This window comes from Desmodus rotundus, chromosome 6 (genome assembly GCF_022682495.2).
Source record: "Desmodus rotundus isolate HL8 chromosome 6, HLdesRot8A.1, whole genome shotgun sequence".
NCBI lineage: Eukaryota > Metazoa > Chordata > Mammalia > Chiroptera > Phyllostomidae > Desmodus > Desmodus rotundus.
In genome coordinates, this window is record NC_071392.1 from 37,759,770 (window position 1) to 37,782,504 (window position 22,735).

At 36.7% G+C, this 22,735-nt stretch overlaps 1 protein-coding gene and 1 pseudogene across 1 annotated transcript in view; both read left to right on the forward strand.

The window, feature by feature from the left end:
• The window catches only part of SEMA3A (semaphorin 3A), a 461,493-nt gene that overhangs the window by 28,520 nt on the left and 410,238 nt on the right, over positions 1–22,735 (forward strand). The window lies entirely within an intron of this gene.
• On the forward strand, positions 18,368–21,137 carry LOC112302567 (rho-related GTP-binding protein RhoN pseudogene; annotated as a pseudogene).

Genomic DNA, 22,735 nt, shown 5'->3' on the forward strand with positions numbered 1-22,735 from the left:
CCTGAGGCATGCCCCTGACTGGGAACCGGGCCTGCAACCCAGGCATGTGCCATGACTGGGACTCACACCGGGAACCTTTCTGTTCCCAGGCCAGCACTCAACCCACTGAGCCACACCAGCCAAGGCTAAAAAGCTATCTTTTACTGAAGAAAGGACAAATTAAGAAATTCGTGGGCCTGAGAGCTTCATGAAAAATATTTTGTAAAGATGGTGGAAGACAAAAACAAAGTTTAATTTGGGTTATGCCACAGACTAACTTCCTCCACATACCAGTTTAACATTAAAGCACCAAGAGTCGTGACTGGTACATAGTGATTAATTATTGTAGCCTTCACAGCTATGCTCAGCCTATGAAGTGTGTCCTGAATGAACTAGGAAGCCATTCAAAGGGGAGAAAATGATCAGATTTGTATAGCAGAAGTTAGGTATGAGCTGAAATTTGGACAAGTATGTTGGAGAGGAGGCCGACAGAAAGCTATTTAATATCCTGAAAAAAAAATGTTGATGCTGGTAATAAAGGTAGTATCCAAAGTAGATGGAGTAGTTGGTAGGGATTTGAGAGGTAGAATATAAAACCCTGGGACATATATCGAAATGAGGAATATAGGATGACATTTTTGCTTTTCTGGCTTGGGCAATGAGAAATAAATAAAGAGGAATCAAATGTTTTATTGGTAGTATGTTGGGTTGGGGATCTTTCTGAGAGTTTTAAATAAACATAAGCAGTTGGACATATTCATGTGCAGGAGTCAAGAGTATATTAGAAATAAAAATTAAAATTTATATTTATGTGGCAATAACATGCGTGAAAACATCTATGAATATCTATGAAAAAGAAAAGAAGGTGAATGATACATCTACGTAATATTATGTCTGACAGTGGCCTCAGATGAATTAGCAGATTTTCAATATTTTTTAGCTTATTTCAAGTGAAATATTGTAAGTCTACTATGTAAAACAAACAAAAAAAATGGAGCTACTTAAGTGGGGAGGGGAGGGGCAATAAGGCCCTCGCCTGCACAGTCAGCCTTCACCCATTTTGAAGACCCCATCATTATACCACAACACTCAATACTTTCTTGAAAATCACTGATGGTATATAATTTTCCATATTTTTAATTTTACAGAGATATAATTAATATATCAAAATAAAAAATGGTTATATTTTTTGCATGCAGTTTGTTGAGTTTGGAGTATGCCTATAACTGTGAAATCATCACCCCAATCAAGGCAACAAACACAATCATCACCCCCCAAAAATCACTCCTGCCCCTTTATTTTCACTTATTTGTTTTGTGGTAGGAACACTTAAATACAATTTACCTGCTTAACACAAAATTTAAGTGTATAATAATTAAATTTTAACTTGTAGTGGTAATGCACTATTTTGTACATCAGATTTCTAGAATTTACTCTTCCTGCATAATTTAAACTTCCCATTTCCACTTTATGCCTCAAAATCTTCTCATTTCATTTACAAGAAACTGATAATAGGAAAATTTAGGCGATTTGTTTCCAGTTGCACACAACCCAGTCATGTTTGTGTGTGATTATAGAACTCAATAATGGTGGTGTCAAAATTTCACAATTGAAGGATTATTATCCTTAAACTTCTTTATTTCTCAGAACCATACAGTAAACTTTATTTTTAATATTACTGTTTATGGTTTCTATGTTTACTCCCGAAATAGCTCAAGTTCCTGTTAAGACTTAAATGCTCCTGCTTCAAAAATAAAAGTTTATTAATAGGTTAGGTAATAAAAACCCTTCCTCATACCTCTGTGTTCCAAAAGCAACTAAATATGACTTTCTTATGTATCATTTATATATAACTTTCCCATCTTTCATACCTCTTCTCTACAGTCTAATTTCTATGCATCAATTATAATAATCTTTATAAAATGAAAAATAGATCATGTCATGGCTTTATTTACATTCATTTTTATATATTTCTACCACAATTAGGGAAAATGTGAATTTTTAGCATGGATTTTAATGATGTATGCCTTGCTTACTCCTTTGCATTATCACACTCTGTGAGATCTTTTATTAAAAGCTTTTGTTCTTAAACCTATCAAACATACTAATGACTTAGGCCATTGTACTTGTTTTACTTTCTTTCTAGAATGTTCTCTCCTGAAAATTTCCCATAGCAGGTCCTTCATTCTTCAGAAATCAGCCTAAATGCAAACTCCTTTTCCATCTTCTCTCCATTATAACCTTAGTCACAACTTTGGAGAGAAAGATTTGATTTCCACTTCGCGCATGGCCACTCACTCATGTAACCTCAGGCCCATGGATTTTCTGGGCTTTTTTAAGTTGAAAAATAGGGGTAGCATTGCTCTATTGTCAGGGTTGTGTGAGAGTTCAATAAGTGGGAGCTTTCCTTTAAAGTTTTAATAAATAACGGAGTCTAATGCTTCTGAGGTTAAATAATTAAAAACATTTTAAGTGATTATAAGATTTGGATAACATAAAGTCACTGGGAAATTTTTTTTTTTATTGTTATTCAATTACAGTTGTATGCCTTTTCTCCCCATCCCTCCACCCCACCCCAGCTGAACCCACCTCCCTCCCCCCTCTCCACCCTCCCCCTTGGTTTTGTCCATGTGTCCTTTATAGTAGTTCCTGTAATCCCCTCTACCCACTGTCCCCGCCCCCACCCCCCACCCCCGCCCTGGCTATTGTTAGATTGTTCTTAACTTCAGTGAAAGTCACTGGGAAATTTTTCAAGAATTAATACCTTAGTGTGCTACAGACAATGTAGATTCAGTGTGTTGAGGAGTGAATTGAGTTAAAAAAATGGAAATGAGAGAGTTAAACTATTTCAAAAAAGTTGATGGCTATTTAAGGGAGAGATATTGAATGAAACCTGTATTGGCTGGAATATTGATGGAACATCTATTGAGATAGAAGAAACTTTCCACTATAAGAGAAAAGAAAGAGCTAATATGGAGAAGACATTTGAAAATATAATCAAGTCAATAGCCTAGGGGAGGGGCTCAGCGACACATTTTCTCTCTGAAAAGAGATGAAAATGTCAGTTAGAATTTAGGACGTTGTGGATTGAACAGGCTGTACATGCAAATATCCTCTTCCCCATCTTTTCCTTTTTTTAGCGAAGCTCACTCGTTTTTACATTAGGTCCACCGTGATCCCGTGCTACAAATGCAAACTACTCTCCTAGAGAGAACCAGGCATCTGTGCCTGGTAACCTGCTTCTGTAATAGAAATGGCCTTGCTTATTACAGACAGACTCCAAATAAAGATCTGAGGGACATGACTAATGAAGGATGCAAGACTATAATGAGGAGTAAATGTGCCTTCAAGGAAACCAGCCAGACAAAGGGACAGACAATAGTTATTCTAATTTAAAAAAATAGGAGACTTTCATGATCCTGTAGAGCTAGTGTCTGTATCAGTAAACTTGGAAAATTTGTTACTTATATTCTTGCAGGGATACTTTGGCTTCTTTACGTAAAATTCCTTGGGAAGACTCCAGAAGTCACAGTTGCTGTATGTAAAATTTTGTCATTTTCTTAGCTTGGTTAATATGAATACTTGAATTATATGCTGAACTATAAAATATTGCAGCAGTGGTATCCTGGAAATGTAATATAAGCTGAAAATCAGGCCATCCATCTTTTGTTAATTCCTCTGAATGCTTTGGTAATAAGGTATATTTTTATGAGGGAAAAAACATTCAATATGTAACATGTCAGTGCTTAATACCACATGGGAAAATGCTTTATAAATTGTAAGGTGCTGCTCATATATGAAACATTATATATTCATGGAGAGAGAAAAATAATGAAGATACATTGGCTATCACCAACACTGAAAAAAATAAAAAGTGATTTAAAAACTATAGCTCAGCATCAAAAGAAATGTCCAAAGGACAATATCACAAAATTTTAACAGTAGAATCTTCAAACTTACAAATCTTGGTATTAAAATCTTGGTCTTTGTAGTACGTATGGAAAACATACATTGTAAAAGAATTGAACCACCCAAAATTAAATAACAAATTACAATCAAAGAAGAACAAAATACATCATAAGTGTGTTTTTTATAAACATGAAACGGATTCACTTTCTCTATGTGATTTAGCTTTCTTCAATTTGAATCAACTCAATAGTATTCCAATTAGCTAAATACTAATAGTAATGCACCGTGAAGTAGACTTAGCCCTTCTCAGAATGTCTTTGTTCACTTTGGTCTCCAAAGATCCACGTCGATAATACAGAAGAAGGTGAAGAAGGCACGTATCTTCATTGTTTGTTCATGGCCTATGCCTGATTATGATGCACAAAATATTATCTCTTTATGCATAAGCATCCTCATTATACATCTAAAGTTTGCCTTATTTAAAAGAAGTGAAGACAGCTGTAAAAAAGCTGTCCAAGTATTTGTGCATCAAAAATACATATTCATAATGGAAAATCACCCACCAAAAATATGTTTCTTGTAAGGGGCCACATTATAATTTTGTAAAAGTTAAATCCTGTCTTCTTCATGCTCTGTTACCATGTCACTCCTGATGGGACACAGCAGGATGGTCAGTGAAGATCCTTGAAATTTTGGTGTTTGAATGTTTAAACATATTGAACGCAAGAACCAATTTTAAGAATCTAAATGACTAAAACATAAGGCAGCTGCAGACTGCTCACTAAGAACATTCATCAACATATTTAATCTGCTATTCATTTCACACCCCATGTATAGAACATTGTGTCCATTACATGGCATTTAGAATGAAATATACTTATAGTACATTATACTTTCTTAAATAAGAAAAATTACCATTTTCAACCACACATTTTGGGGATTATCTTAGTTTGAAATCTAAGGCAAATTGAGTGAGTGAGTATAGGTATTTTAATGAAGTTTATGTGACTCATTTTGCACTTTGGTACATCTGGGTATCAGTTGCAAAGAGTGACAATAACACATAGACCAGGAAGTTCAAGCCCTGACTTCTCCACTTCCTACATGTACTTCCTTTTTGAGCTTCAGCTTCCTTATTCTGGAATGGAGTTTAAAAAAAAAAAAATCCCTGTCTACCACAGAGCTTTGTGTGTCTTAAATTAGATGGAAAATATAAGGTGTCATTAAATTGTAAAACAGTGATGAAAGGGGACAGCATGTTATAATTCAAATTGCTGGTATTTGAGTCAACAAGTAGACTGGGAGCAATGTAAAAGCTCTGAGATCTTTAAGTTGTAAATAATTATTCACCTCAATTTTATCAAATGTCAAGGTTTAAGAAGGTAAATGAGTTTATATCCTTTGCTTCATAGCTAGATGGTAGAAAAATAAATGCAGAATAGCCTACTAGTTGCATAAAATTCTTTGAAAATAATAATTATAATTGCTATTCCTTCTGATTTTTAAAGGATTGATTAGCAAATTATAGTTCCTCATACTTCATCATATTTGGGGGAAAATGCCCACAAACAGAATGTCACACAAGAATGTAGCACCATATTACTAGTTTCTTAATCTGTGGAGGTAAGGAAACAAAGCCAAGTGTATTTCTCATTACTTTATTTGCTTTCAATTTGCAGGATTAGAAGGTCCAGTGTAAGGGTACATCTGTGATTATATCACATTTCTTTAAACTAGTTTTTAAAGTTCTAAGTCAAGAATTCTTAACATTTTGAAAATTAGAATTTATACCATTGTTGAATGCAGTTGATGAAAACCTCTTTAATGCCTCTGAAAGCTATATGCTGTAACACTTTAAATTTTAAGTAAATCATAAGTAAGTTGGAGAAAATTGTATTTCTTTAAGATTGCTAAAGTTCTGTGAGAAAATTATAAAACTTGTATTAAACACAAAGATTGTTTTTTCAGAGTGTCAAGGAAACCTTCAGGAAATGAATAATTCAGACCCTGTATTCCTTTCTATTTCTCTGCTGGTATCAATTTTCACACACCATTGGCTCGATCATATCTACCTTCAATACTTTCTTTCTTTCATGTCTACTAGGATTGATAATATTTATGATCTACATGCTACAAACGTTACTGAAGTTTTTTGTTATTGTTCTTTGTTTTAAAAACCAAGTTTTTAAAGGATTTTTAAAACATTGCAATACATTTTTACTATGTTTATTTTATTTTTAATATTTTCAAAGATTGCTTATTTACTAATTTTTAGAGATAGGGGAAGGGAGGAAGAAAGAGAGAGAGAGAGAGAGACATCAATACATGGTTGCCTCTCATACATCCCTAACTGGGGACCTGGCCTGCAACCGAGGCATGTGCCCTGACTGGGAATAGAACAGGCGACCCTTTGGTTTGCAGGCTGGTACTCAACCCAGCAACCACACCAGCCAGGGCAATGTTTATTTTATTATAAAGAAATAAATTGCAAATAAAGTGTAATGATCTGCACTCTGTGGAAAATTTCTTTTCTATCAACAGATCTAGTGTGAATCCTTCTCACTCTTAATGGTTCAGTGGCTACACTTTTTTCAATACTTGAGTCAGAGTGTTTAGAAATATGAGTATGTGTTTTTAACTGCAACTCTCTTTGCATCTCATATGACCTTTTCCCCCGATATCACAATGACTTCCTGCAATATGACAATGAGTCACATGTTGGAAATGTAATAATGAGTCCTTAGAGATTTTTTATGGAAGCAAGGATAAAATTGTGTATAAAATAAAAAGCAGGTGCTGGGAGGGTGATGGAACTAGTGCTGTGCACTCTAAAGAATTTTACTAAGACCTGAGAGATGACTCCAAATGTCAAATCTGAGGGACAACTAGGAGAAAGGTAGGAGGAATCCTGCAACCACAAAGCTGACAGGCTAGAAGCTCTTTCCCCAGGGGAAGGCAAAAAGCAAGAATTCCAATTTCCTAGGTGGGCAATCATAGTATATCAATTGAAATTGAGTAATTCTATTAGCATATTTAAAAAATGCTATCAAAATGAAAAAGTAAAATGTTCATCTCATCTATTTCTATGATTAACGTAGCAACACAGAGCTAACTGGACTTTGATGAATTAGTGGTGTCAATATGTTAAATAATAATAAAGTTAAATAATAATGTTTTAAGTATTACTTCTCTTCAAAGCAGAACACAAATAAAAGATGCTGCATATGTTAAATGAGCAGTGAAATGCATCCTTTTTACCAAAAGGCTAGAGAAGGAAAATCACTCACTTTTTGTAAATGTGAGGCATTGCTTTCTCACTTCATGAACATCAACACAGTTGAAGAAATAGGTTGTGAACATAAAGTTTCATGTGTCACCTAAGACTGCATTATTTATCAGTGGAAATACAAGGACTGTAAGTCAACACTTAGGCCCAGGTTACTCCCCCAGATGATTCCTTCATTTTATGTATAGATAGATAGATGATTGATAGATAGATAGATAGATAGATAGATAGATAGATAGATAGATAGGCAGATATAGCTGGGTAGATAGATACAGATTTTTTTGGTTTGTTTTTTTACTATAACTATATCATATTGGAATATTTTGCTCAGTAATTATATTTTCCCAATGATTAATTGGCTAATATGTTTCAGAAGAAATTGAGAATTAGAATTGTTTTTCTTTATTCATAATCATATCTTAATATTCCCAAGACAGAGCACCTCAAATAGATATCCAGTGCTCTATTTTGTTAACTTTATTTAGAATATATTCATCAGTAAATTAAATATAGAAACACTTGAGATTGTTCTTTATCTAGAAGAAATGCCTCATTTAAACAAAATATTTTCTAAATTCATTTCAAAGGATTCTTGTAAATAAAGTCAATTATTTTTCTTATTAATTCAAATTACTTGAAACTTTATAAAATAAATATTACTTTGTTTTTTATAGTTACTAAAAAATGAAAAATGAATCTTCCTCCTCTAAATATTAAATCTTTCACTATTTTCAGAAGTTTAGTAGCTAGTATAAGCAACTTGCCTACAGTTTGCTCTGCCCTCAAATCCTGATCCTTCACGACAGAGCCAAGGAGCTGCAGAACTGAAATTTGACAGATTGTCCTACGTACCTCCGTAGATAAGGAATGTATGTGCTTGTTACTGAGAAAGAGTATATTCTGTACCTGAGGGATAAGTGACTCAGGAGAAACTGGAAAGTAGCCACTTGTCTATTCTCCACCCTTCCCGACATTCCATTTTGCACAAGAGATAGCATTATCGTCAGATTTTGTCAGTGGTACTAGGTGTTCAGTGGGGAAGCCGAGATTGGGACCCACTTGTCTGTGACACCAAAATTCATGTCTATTTACTTAAAGCACACAAATGAGTATGGTTCGTATCCTGAGACTGGAGTTTGTGTGCCCTGGCTTCATCAGTTAATAGCTGACATTAGCCACGTCGCTTGGGGCCCATTAGCCTCAGGTTTTTATCACAATAATGGGTGTAAGATTTAAATTACAGAATTGCTTGAAGATTAAATGAGTGTTTCTAACATGTAGTACAAATGGGGATCTTTTTGTTTGTTTTTCCATCCCTGCAATACACTGAAATGACACTTTGACATTATATATAAGCAAAGCTAAATATACCACAGTTATTTAAGCTGTATGCAAACAAAACTCAGATTATTGTTTTTTAATTGAAAAAGGTATTCAATTTAGTGATTTTTGAAAGGCTATATTATAGGATAAATAGCTATGTAGTTACATAAATCAATACATTAATATTTATTACATGCCAAATATTTGTGAATTTAAGTCTTTCTACTTAGTTCATATTAGATTCTTAATTTTACATGGTAGGATTCTTATCATTTGACACCTAGGCCATCAAAATTTAAAAATGGTTAGATGATTGTACCTCCTTAGTCATTTAATTATAACGTCTGACACACAAATACTCAAAAAATTGGTGAACGACTCCTGTGTTAATTTAGAACTCTGAGAGCTATATAATCTAGAGTTCCTGAATTTAACAATAGAGTCTACCATATTAACCCTGTATCCAGCTTCCAGTCCCCGCACTGACTTGACTCAAAAATTCTAGGTGTATCAGTATCTAAGTTATTTTTATAGGCATACCTTTATAAGCATGGGGGATTAGAAATAAGAAAGGGGGTATTTTCTGCTTTTTAATTTTTTTTCTCATAGGGGTACTTAAGTTGTGAACTGCAAGAAATAATTTTAGAATATCCTCCCAAACATTCTTTACTTAGGCGTCTCATTCACAAGTGTTAAATCTACTTTAAGGCCTGAATTATCAAGGATAGCATAAATTGGGAGGCTGCCAAATTTCCGTATCAGTTTGTGCTGTGTAGACAGAACGTGTGTCCATATGACTGCATGAATCAGCCACTCAGCTGTCTCGCAAGTTATTTCAGCTATTGCCTATTTCCAACTATGTAGGCAAGAATATTCACTGCAGTAAAAGTTGCAGTATATTTGGGTTACTACATTGGTTAAATCTTTTTCTAATCCTGCCCTTTCCCACATACAAAGAACAGATATTTTATTCTTGAAATTCAGAAAAATGCAATTCATAATTTTTAAGATGTTTATAGTTGTAAACTTAAGAAAATTCTTATAACTTAGTAATGAACTTATGACTATTCTTTACATTTTTGACTACTCTTTTTAATTATATACAAGTGAATTAAGAAGAAGCCTCAGATCAAATTGTAGGAAGAAATAGCTCACACTGAAATTTCAGATTATATCTGTTAAAAATAAGTCATCAGATGAACTGAATTTTCTAAACATTGCTGTCACTAGTCCAGACACTTGACTAAAATTAATATGTAATATATGACACTATCTTTTATACCGTTCCAATGATTATACATAGTATAAGAATTTTTATTAATGAACCATCTAAACATTTAGAAGTACTAAATTTTTATACATTTTTTTTGTTCAGTAAGATGTAAAGTATTAAATAAAGTAGTTCTATTAAAATAAAAATGCTGTATGATACATGTTATACTCTCATTTGAAAAGAATGCATTCTAAATAACTTGCATAAAATAAAATTTAATCTTAAACTTCCTGTTCAAACTTTAAACATCTTTAGAAAGAGATGTTTATTTCCATTCATCAAATTTATTTAAAAATTAAAAGAGTTCTCATTTTTTAGCAACTCTTGCTTAAAAACTATCTTTTATATTTCAATCAAATTCAACTATATTAAAATGAATGAATATGGTACAACACTGTCCACTAACTTTATAACAAATATTTAGTTGGAAAGATTATGTTAATCTTGAGGTGGTACTTGTTCGTATAGTTAAAATAACTTTTTTTGCTCATATTACACATATAATTACTATATATGTATATACTGATATACACATACACAAATATATACATATTAATATGACTGTGCTTGTTTGTCAAGTGGAAAAGATTTAACATTAGTTCATTGTTTATGTGGTTGAATACATATTGTCTGAGTTTTGATCTTGCCACCAGATGGCAGGAAAAATCAGAGTCAAATAGTTGTATTAAACAGCCTGAGTAAGATTTCTTTTATTCATTTTGGGTATTTTTCTGTTGTTAATGCTATACACAAAGCTCAAAACCATTATAAAATGGAATATGAATAGACAATAATACCTGTAATTGCTGGTAAATGTTTTCTATGTTTCAGTGTAATCGTGCTATAAATAACTTTTAATATACTCATGCCATCATTGACATCATGAGCTTGAAAATTATAATTAAAGTTATGTTTTTGAAACATTCAACTTGCTACAATAACTTGAGCTGTCAATCTCAAGATTTCATTGGGTAAAAACAATTGGTTTCTTAGTTTTTTTATGCACTGGTCTTCAATTAAAAGAATGACATGATAATAAAGTAAATAATCAATGACTAGTCAACAAAGAAATAATGGAAAAAATACTAAACTCTCACCCTGAACTTAGTTCCTTTTTGTTTAAGGCCAAATATGTACTTAGCCATGGATGATGTATATCTTACTCTTTCACAGAGTAAACACTTTAAAGTCTTAGTGTAAAGCCACTTGACACCTTCTGTAAATAAACGCCAACTTAATCATAACACAGAATAAAGGCAGAAAGAAAAAATATTCCCCAAGCTGCAGTAAGGTTCTACAGTTGTTTTATATTGTTTACCTGCTTCTTTTTCATTTACTTTTTTCAGGAAAAGTTCAGGACTATTGACACTTAAAATTATGCAGAAGAGAGAATTAAGGGAAACTTAAAAAAATCAAGTCAAAAAATTGGTGCACATATTGTGGATGCATTTTTCATTGTTCTAATAATCATCATAATTGTTTATGAAATCTACTTATTTCTTGATACGGTAGTTTTTAGAAGTCTTACTGGAAATTATACTGTAACATCGAGGACAGGAATTGTTTCCTCCCTCTGTTAAAAAAATGTAATTAGAATTAAATCATCCAATCAGGTCAGATTTGATTCATCCATGTAATTGTTGCACAACAGCTTTCTTTGGCATATTACCAAATGAACTTCTATGCAAAAGTTTTTGCAAAGAAAAGCAGATATTCTTGATAAATTCCAGATTACTGCTTACTAAAATAATATGAATACTGGAAGACTAATACAGAGTGTGGCCTTCAGGGAAAGCCAGGGAGCGTGTCCTTCAGCGGGCTCCATTATATAGCATTTCCTGGCATTGCGCAGAATGTAGCATTGCACTGTGTGTGTTAGGATGAAGTCTGCTTGTCACTCAGAATGAAACAGCCTCATCAGCCATAATTTCCTCTGAAACTACGCTCACACATTCTCTCTTTCCATGCATCTCACTATTTAATTTGCATAACAGTGGGTATTCAATGTGTGTAAGGTTACAAATCTTCCTTTTTTTTAAGATTTTATTTATTTATTTTTAGACAGAGGGGAAGGAAGGGAGAAAGAGTGGGAGAGAAACATCAATGTGTGGTTGTCTCATATGTGCCCCCTACTGGGGACCTGACCCACAACCCAGGCATGTGCCCGCCCTTCGGATTGACCTTTCTTTCCATGCTCAATCCACCCACCACACCAGCCAGGGCACAACTTTAATATTCTCTTTACGTGCTTTTGTCTTTGATAAAGATGAGGCAAAAATGAAAAGTTTTAGGCTAAGTTAACATAAAAATATTAAGCTATCCCTGGTAAAAATCTACAAGCTACAAATCTATAAGGATATTGCCATAGAAACTTCCAGTGTTAACGAGAAGAGGAAGACCCTGACGGTTTACAAAGATTTACTATCCGCCCCCCCGCCCTGCAAAAAAACCCTTGCTAATTTGCACAAATGCTCACAGAGGGTGACAAGTGACCCAGTACACTAAGTTCAGGCAAGTTGTGGATAGAAAAGAAAAATGACGCCTCTGGTTAGTGGCAGATGAACTTGGCATCCATCATGCTGCCACAGGGAAAACAGGTAGGGGACTTGTCACCGCTGTCTGCAGGTCTTTCGTTAGCAGCACCTCATGCAGCAGTCAGCAGTGTCTGTGGCAAAATACAAAATACAGTTGCCCTGGGAGTGTCCTGCTACATATTTTGCTTTTAAAGACTATTAAAACTATTTTTAAGCAATAATAATATAGCATTTACATTTCAAGCTGAGGGTCAATTAAAAAAGGATAACTAGGCTTAGAAAGGAAGCAAAGTACTAGGATAAAATCACCATGAGAACGGCAGATTTATATGATCAATTGTGCCACCATATACTGTCTTGATGAGCGTTTGTGGGAATGACATACACATGCTCTCAAATGGCCACGGCCTCCTCATAGGTGCATGATACCCATCCAGATTGCTAGCATTACCTACAGCAGCATTCAGCTCTCCTTTATGGTCTCCACGACCTTACTATTGTCCATCAAAATAAGTCTTATTGCAGGTCATTCATACAGAGTAACATCCGAGTGGGTTTGTGTTAAAGATTCAATAAATTTTGTAAAAATCTTAACTTATAAATAATAATCTTGAATATATTTGGTAAGAGCTTGTTCTGTTTTTCCAAATGTTGAACTTTAAAGCTTACAAAGTGAAAGAACATGAGTGTGACCCCTATATGAGTCATGTCATCCAGACTCAATTAGGATTAGTAAAAAAGCGTGTTACAGATAGATTTAAATAAGTAAAGATAAAGGTGATTTTTAAAAATAGATTCAAAAAAGAACAGATTAAGCAAGTATTACTAAGTTTATCTAGAAATTAGAATTATAAGAAAGGAACAGATTGCAAATTTTACCCATGTGACGGTCCCTTTATTTGAGAAAAATATAGTGTTACTGAATAAAGTAACAAAACAACACTTCCAACATCTTCTCATCAAGCAGCCTTGAAGAGGGGAAGGTAGGGGGGCAACACATATAAAAGTGAAACCACGGTCCTATTTGCAGTAAGGTATACAGTGAAATGTGAACTCAGCATACGACTGGGTCATCAGTGATTTTTCAGATAAGAGTTTTGCCAACGGAAATTTCCTGTGATACATTAGCTTTAAATTTTCAAAACATGTCACTTCCTAAAGTAGTGGCGGATGTCAGAGATTATAGAGACAACATAAACAGAAGACATTAGCTCCTCCTGCATCAAATATTTGTTCATATATAAAGCAAATTTCTATCACCAGTCATGTTTTATAAAAATCACTTACTACTATCCTGGGTAAGAGTAACATGAATCTCAGGTTAATGATTTAGCTGCACTTATTCTACAGTAATTTAGGGCTATAAACATCTGTGATCAATTTAAGAATTATTTGTGATAGCTGGGCAAATTTGTTCCAGAATGACTCAAAACTGACAACAGGGACTTTTCCTATGACTTTGATTACTTGTGGACCTGACTTTAAATATTATCCAAAGAGGATATTTTTGCTCCCCACAGGGGAAGCAAAAAATGTTGCTGTATTGAGCTAGGAGAAATGTTATGTGTGTTGCATATATTTTTTGACCCAGCAATTTTGTTTTGGAGGATTTGTTTTAAGTATATACTCTAATCAATCTGCAAAAATATACATACCAAGGTATTCATGAAAAAAATTTTTGGAACATTAAAAAGCTACAAACAAAGCCACTGCTCTACAAGACAGAATAGTTAGAAAAATTTAAGGGTTCTCATGAAATATAATTCTTTCCACCTGTTAAAAAGGAATATGATTGGGACTTCCAGTCAAGATGGAGGGATAAGTAAACACTTTTTTTCCTTGCACAACTACAGAAAAGATTTCATCTAGACTACAAAACAAATATCACCCAGAACTGTCAGAAAATTGAGCTGTATGGAAGACCAACAACAAAAGATTTAAAGAAGAAATGTTCCTCCAGATGGGAAGGAGGGAAAGAGATGTGGGGAGAGGTGGAGGATGTGGAGCCACAGAGTGACTTGGAGAGAGGCTAGAACAGGTGGTCCCACATTCATGTGCAGTAGATAAAAATCAAGAGGGATACCTCAGGAGCAAGAGATACCAGCCTCAAACCAGACCACCCAGCAGCACAAGGTTCCAGTGCCAGGAAGATAAATCCCCATAACTTCTGGCTGTAAAAACCAGTGGGGGTTGGGGGTGGTGGGAGAAACAGCCAGATTTTCAGGAGAATCATCTTAAAGTGCCTGCATGGATTTAGGACTTACACATATGCACTCCCTCTGGGATTCAGCACCAGAGCAACAGCTGGAAGGGCACAAGTAACGTACAGGGAGAAAGTGAGGAGGCTAAAAACAGGGCAAGTGCTGGGAGACAAATTTCCTCCCAGGCAAACTTTAGAAGCCAGGAAGCAGCATTGTCCCCTCTCTGATCCTTCCCCCACACAGAGCCACAAAGTGGTGAAATGGGTTGCCTGACCCTGGCAATAAGATAAGGCTCCACCCCACACAATTTATAATAGGTGGTGCTACTAAGACAGGGAGTTAAGCAGCTCTACCTAATACACATAAACAAACACAGAGAGGATGACAAATTGAGGAGACAAAGAAATATGGCTCAAATGAAAGAATGGAACAAAACCCCAGTAAAAGAACTAAACAAAATTGAGATAACCAACCAATGAGATGCAGAGTTCAAAACACTGGTAATCAGGATGCTCAAAGAACTCACTGAGTACAGCAACAGCATAAAAAAAAAAACCCAGGCAGAAATGAAGGTTACATTAACTGAAATAAAGAAAAATCTACAGGGAATCAACAGTGGAGGGGCTGAAACTGAGTATCAAATCAACGATTGGAAACATAAGGAAGAAAAAAACATTAAATCAGAACAGCAGGAAGAAAAATCATTCAATCAGAACAGCAAAAAGAAAAAAGAATTCAAAACGAATGAGGATAGAATAAGAAGCCCCTGGGACATCGCCAAACGTACAAACATCTGAATCATAGGGGTGCCAGAAGGAGAACAGGAAGAGCAAGAAATTGAAAACTTATTTCAAAATATAATGAAAGAAAACTTACCTAATTTGATGAAGGAAATAGGCACACAAGTCCAGGAATCACAGAGAGTCCCAAACAAGTTGGACCCAAAGAGGACCCCATGAAGACACATCATAATTAAAAATGTTGAAGGTTGAAGATAAATAGAGAATCTTAAAAGGAAGAAAAAAGCAGACAGTTACCTACAAACGAGTTCCCATAAGACTGTCAGCTGATTTATCAAAAGTAACTTTGCAGGCAAGAAGGGGCTGGCAAGAAGTATTCAAAGTCATGAAAAGCAAGGATCTACAACCTAGATCACTCTATGCAGCAAAGCTACCATTTAGAATGGAAGGCCAGATAAAGTTCTTCCCAGACAAGGTAAAGCTAAAGGAGTTCATCATCACCAAGCCATTATTATATGAAACGTTAAGGGACTTATTTAAGAAAAAGAATAAGATCAAAACTATGAACATTCAAATGGCAACAAATTCACAACTATCAACAACTGAATCTAAAAAAAACAAACCAAGCAAACAACCATAACAGGAACAGAATCACAGAAATGGAGATCACATGGAGGATTATCAGTGGGGAGGGGGAAATGGGGAGAATAGGAGGGAAGTTTCATGGATTAAGAAGCATAAATGGTAGGTACATCATAGATAGGTGGAGGTTAAGAACAGTATAGGAAATATGAAGCCAAAGAACTTATATGTATGATCCATGGACATGAACTGGGGGAGAGGGTTGTTGGAGGAAATGGGGTACTGGGCAGAGGGAGCAAAGGGAAAAATTGTGATGACTGTAATAACATAATCAATAAAATATATATATATATATATTAAATGTGATTGGATTTAGAAAATAAAGCTAAGATAGGTGGTTTATTAGGAAAGAATCTATTTCAAAAAAGGCATGTAAATGCAACAACATAGATGAAAAAATAAAGGAAAACATATACAAGAATCCCTTTGAAGTGGTCATCTAAGGGAAGTGGGAATATTTTCAGGTGAAGAACTGTTTTTGTTTAAAGCCCCATAGTACTATTTTATATATTTTTTACTATGAAAGCAAGCAAGTGCTAATTGCATTTCTATAACTGAACAATTATATGAATAACAAACTTATTACTAAAAGTTTATGTGTTTACAAACATATTTATAAATAATCTTATATGAATTATTATAAAATTATAACTACTAATATATAGAGTGGCAACAACATGCTAGATACCATGTAAGCTTTTGATGCATCGTCAGCTTTAGACGGCACAAAACCCTGGGGTAAATTTTGTATACCCGCTGTACAAATGAGGGAATTGTTCCTTAGTTGCATGACTTGCCTAAGGTCTTCTAGAAAATAAGTGGTGAACAGAGAATTGAATCCAAGTCTGACTCCAAAGCCTGAGTTTTGATTTTCTATTACTTCTAGTGACTCTTTAATGTGGTCATCAAAAATGAATATTAAGATATTCTCCAAGACCGTAACACTGAAAATGTAAATAATTGACTGAGAGACATTCCTTCCTCTTTCTCCTCCATTATAATGAAATAATTAATTGTAATGCTAGAGATTATAAACTACGTGATGATGAGCAAAGTGACTAAATGATTTTAAGTACATAGGTACAAAAATACTCAGGTGTTTCACTTGTAAAGTGGAAATAATAATAGCTGCTCCATCTGCTTCACAGTTTGTTAAATGATATATTTATGGAACCATGTTGGGTAATGTCAAGTGTGATACAAATTTTACCTGATTTAGGAAACATAATGTTAAGATCTATTTTTTCTGATGACTCATACATTTCACTGATTCAAAAGGTCGTTGTTATATTTTTAGCATTATTGATTGACATGAACTCTTTAAATTACAACCTAGACACACTCTTTCAAGTCTAACTGAAACCAAAATGGTTGAAAAAAGTAATCACTGCTATTCTATTATGATATGTAATGTGAATCCCACAATACATTAAAGATTATGTTCCATATTAAACTCCACGGCCAATCATTATAGTATCTACATTCTATAAACTCTAGACCCTCTTGGCTTACTTTCACTTTTGCTTGCTTGGCAACTGTGATTAAAACCAATTCTCCACCTACCCCATCCACGAACCCATTCTGCTGAACAACAGTGGAGAGAATGATGCCATCCGTGCTGACTGGTGACTATATAAATTGATAGCCACTAACCTCAAGTGAGTGCTTCATTGTGCCCAGAAGCCATATAGAATTGCATGAGTCATTCACTCTTCTCTCCCGGGTCACCGTTTTACCACTGCTCCTCTCTAAATTAAACCTCTAATACTTTCTCTCTCTTCTTCACTGGCAGTTGTTGACCTTGCGTGTATGGACTGAGAAAATCGAAGCAATAGAAAAATGACTTCCAACATTTTCCACACCACATCTAGTTACCCAACTGCACTGTGCTCCTCTTCTCCAGCTTTCTGGCTATAACTGTGGATGAAACTGTTAGTGTTATCAACAAAGCCCAAACTTCCCAGTTAAGCTCTGGATGCTTTCTTTTCTCATCTACTCCAAGATATCATTCTTTGCTCTCTCTACTCAATCAACATCTTTTTCTCTTTATGGATTTTCTCTATTAAAATACAGCATTCATTATTTGTTTGTTTCTTGGACTTAAAAAACAAAAACAAAAACAAAAAGCTCTTGTGGCATTATTTTATTTTTGCAGCTACTGCATTAATCTTCTGTTCCTATACAGCAATATTCTTTACAGAGGGGTCAGTACTTGCTTTCTCCATTCCCCAGTGGCTTTCAACTGGTGTACCACAAGAATTTTTAAGCGGCTGAGGGAGGGGTGAGAGAGTAAGCCATGGGTGCCAGGAGGTTGGTTGTCAGGGGCTCAGTGGGGCCATGAAATGCAGGTGTAGGTATCCAGGACCAGAAGGCAGGGCTGGGGCCAGCACGGAGCAGGGACCTGGAGGGACAGAGCAATCTCCGCAAGATCATGGGGTAGGGGATGCAGAGTGTGAGGAGACATCAGCTGCTGTAGGTGATCCCCCAAAACACCAACCTCCCGGAGTTATGTCTCCAGTGTGTTTGAAAACTACAGCCAGAACTTTGAGATAGACAAGCACCATATTGTGCTCAATATGTGGGACACTTTAGATTCCTCTACTATGATAACATCCGGCCCTGGCCCATCCTGACCCAGACACTGTATCATCTGCTTTGACACACTGGACAGTGTCCTCAAGAAGTGGCAAGAGGAGACCCAGGAGTTTTGCCCTGGTGCCAGGATTGTGCTGGCTGGCTATAAACTGGACATGCGGACCAACCTGGCCACACTGAGGGAGCTGTCCAACAGGCTTATCCTGGTCACACACAAGCAGGACGCGGTGCGGCCAAGCAATTGGCAGCCTGCATCCCTGTGGAGTTCTCCTGCCGGTCCTCTGAGTGCAGCATCAGGGATGTCTTCCTCTGGCCACAGTGGCCTCTGCAGGCCGAGGTCACAGCAGCTGGGCAGGACTGACTCACACTGGGGACTGCAGCAATCTGCTCAGCTGGCAGGACAGCCAGACCAGGGACACTGGAAGGAAGGTGAGATGCACAACGATCAAGCCAAGATTTGCAACCTCATGTGAGGACCAGGAGTCAGACAGAGTGTCAGGATAGCAGAGAAGGGCACAATTTTCTCCCCAGCCTGCGCCCTGGCTACATGACCTCCTGACTCTGGCTGGGACTTCAGGACAGGCTAAGTGACCAATTCTTGTAGGCAAGGGACCTGGAGGCAGAGGGTGCCACCATTCCCCACATCCTCATCCCCCTCAATTTTGCAGAAAGTTGATGGAGCTAGAAGGTCAGGTATCTGGGCCAGGAGCTGGGCCAGGTCAGGGGGCCTGGGGAAGCTGGCGTCAAGCAGTGACCTTGGTGAGGCTCAGTACGTGAAGGGTTCCTTTATTCCCTGCCCCCAGTCCCCATATCCTGGTCCTGGCTTCCTTCCCTAAGGAAAGTATCCATTCCATGGCCTTTCCTTTTCCTCTCCTCTCATTTCTCACTCATCGGAACCTCCAGGCAATATGCATTAAAGTACAAAGCAAGTTGAGAAGCCCCTCCCACCATGTTCCTAACACTCCTAGCTGCTCCCTCTGCCCCAATGGTCCCCAAATAAAGCTGATGTCCATTGAAAAAAGAAATTTTTGAACATGCAATACATGGCTATTTACTCAGGGACACTGACTTCTTTTCCCTTAGATTATCAAATTTAAAAAAAAGGAAGTAGAAGAAGACAACAGCCAAACACATCAATAGCCATATGGTGTGAATGAAGCAAAATTTCACCCATTTTTTTTGTCAGATCAGCAATAAATATAAAACTTTTTTGGTGTGCCGCAGAATTTTAGTAATAAGGTAATGTGTGGCATGAGACGAAAAGGTTGAAAATCGCTGCCCTACACTATTCTGTGTTTATTTTTATGTTGTTATAATTGTATATAATAAGATGCACAGATTCCCTCAGGCTTGCCTTGTGCCTTTGTCCAGACCCACACCGGCTTCTCCGCTGGCACATGGCGGGTTTGCAGGCCCAGCCATCCTTGCCACAGCTGCGCGGTGGGCAGAGATAGTCTACTCCAGGCTGAGTCTCATTCGATATGCTATATAAGCACGTGGGCAACCTGGGGAATACCTTACCCAGAATTTACTTCTTTGCATTGTTTTAGTTAGTGTAACAGTTATAAAAGTTTTGACAAATGTACACTGTGGTGGAACCATCACTAAAATTGATATGAAACTGTTTAATCTCCTCCCTCCACCCCCTAAAAAAATTCTCTCATACCTCTTTATAGTCAAACCCTCTCTCCAAACCTAGTCCCTGGCAACCACTGTTCTATTTTTCTGTCTTTTTTTTTCTAGAATGTTCTATAAATGGAATCAAAAAGCATGTATCTTTTTATCCTTGTGATGCAGTTCAGATTCATCCATCTTATTGGATTTATTAACATTTTGTTTCTGTTGTGTATAATTTCATGGTATTGGTAGAGTTCTATTAGTTTTTGCTGAATACATTTTTATGTTTTATTATTAGGTATATATAAAGTTAGGATTATTATGTCTTCTTAATTAATTTTTATAATCATAAAAATGCCCCTTTATCTTTGTTAATACTGTTTTTCTTGAAATCTGTGTCTGGTATTGATATATCCATCCATCCCTCTTATTCTTAATGTGTGATACAGCATTTTAGTCCTTTGCTTTTAAACTGTTTTTACATTTAAAATAAATATTTTTACCCCCCCTCCAACAGCACAGGTATTAAGCTTTCAGTTCAAGGAATTTCGACAATATGTGTGCATGTATAACAACTATCCCCTCAAAATAGTGCACATTTCCATCATCTTTATTATTTCCGTCCTTCTACTCACTTTGAGCTTTGTTCACTGTTCTTTTTCAAGTCCCTTTAAGCGTAAAGTTACATGGTTACTTGAGGTTTTTTTGCTTCTTGAAATAGGCATGTGTTGCTATGAATTGAATTTTCCTCCTAGGCGTGCTTTCACTGTGTACCATAAATTTTGAGTTGTTATGTTCTCCTTTTTACTTGTTTCAAGGTATCCTTTGATTTCTCCCTTGATCTCCTTGTTAACCCATTCTTTGTTTAGTAACATGTTATTTCGCCTCCATGTCTTTGTATGTTTTTCAGTTTTTTTTTCTTGTGGTTCATTTCTAATTTCACAACATTATGGTCAGAGAATATGCTTGATATGATATCAATCTTCTTAAATTTATTGAAACTTGTTTTGTGTCCTAGTGTGTAGTTTATCCTAGAAAATAGTCGAGAGAACCAAGATGGCGGCGTAGGTGGACACACTGCGCCTCCTCGCACAACCAGAGCTGACAGAGAATTGAACAGCAAGGGGGACCAACACCAAGAAAATAGAAAATAACCATTCATCCAGACTGGTAGGAGGGGCGGAGACGGGCACCGGGGTGGAGAGGACTCGCGTGGCTGTGGAGGGACTGAGACTGGCGGAGTGTGGGACAAATGGCGCAGGCAGTCCGAGCACTAGCAGACCCTGCGGTCCCACATTTGCACAGATAAACCGAGAGGGCCGGACTCAGAGTGGCGGAGAGTGGGGCAGGCAGAGTGGCAGATAGCACCTTGCGGCACCACATTCGCCCACAGATAAACCGGACGAACGGCGGGCAGAGAAGCAGACCGTGCAACCCAGGGCTCCAGCTCCGGGAAATAAAGCCTCAAACCTCTGATTGAAAGTGCCCCTGGGGGTTGGGGCAGCAGCAGGAGAGACTCCCAGCCTCACAGGAGAGGTTGTTGGAGAGACCCACAGGGGCCTAGAGTGTGCACAGGCCCACTTACTCGGGAACCAGCACCAGAGTGGCCCAGTTTGATTGTGGGTAGCGGAGTGAAGGATTGAAATCCGGAGGAGAGTGAGGCTGGCGCCATTGCTCCCACTCGGCCCCTCCCCCTCGTACAGCGTCACAGCGCAGCGACCAGCGTTACCCCGCCCTGGTGAACACCTAAGGCTCCGGCCCTTAAAGTAACAGACGCTCCAAGACAAAAAAAAAAAAAAAAATGGCCCAAATGACAGAACACTTCAAAGCTCCAGAAAAAATACAACTAAGCGATGAAGAGATAGCCAACCTATCGGATGCACAGTTCAAAGCACTGGTTATCAATATGCTCACAGACTTGGTTGAATCTATTCGAAAAACAGATGAAAAAATGAAGCCTATGCTAAGAGAAACAAAGGAAAATGTACAGGGAACCAATAGTGATGAGAAGGAAACTGGGACTCAAATCAATGGTATGGACCAGAAGGAAGAAACAAACATCCAACCAGAAAAGAATGAAGAAACAAGAACTTGGAAAAATGAGGAGAGGCTTAGGAACCTCCAGGACATCTTGAAATGTTCCAACATTCGAATTATAGGGGTGCCAGAAGGAGAAGAGGAAGAACAAAAAATTGAAAACTTATTTGAACAAATAATGAAGGAGAACTTCCCTAATGTGGCAAAGGAAATAGACTTCCGGGAAGTCCAGGAAGTTCAGAGAGTCCCAAAGAAGCTGGACTCAAGGAGGAACACACCAAGGCACATCATAATTACATTACCCAAGATTAAACGCAAGGATCTACATCCAAGATTACTGTATCCAGCAAAGCTATCACTTAGAATGGAAGGGAAGATAAAGTGCTTCTCAGATAAGGTCAAGTTAAAGAAGCTCATCATCACCAAGCCCTTATTATATGAAATGTTAAAGGGAGTTACCTAAGAAAAAGAAGATCAAAAATAGGAACAGTAAAAATGACAGCAAACTCACAGTTATTAACGGCCACACATAAAACAAAAACGAGAGCAAACTAGGCAAACAACTAGAACATGAGGGTTGTCATTAAGGGAGTGGGAGG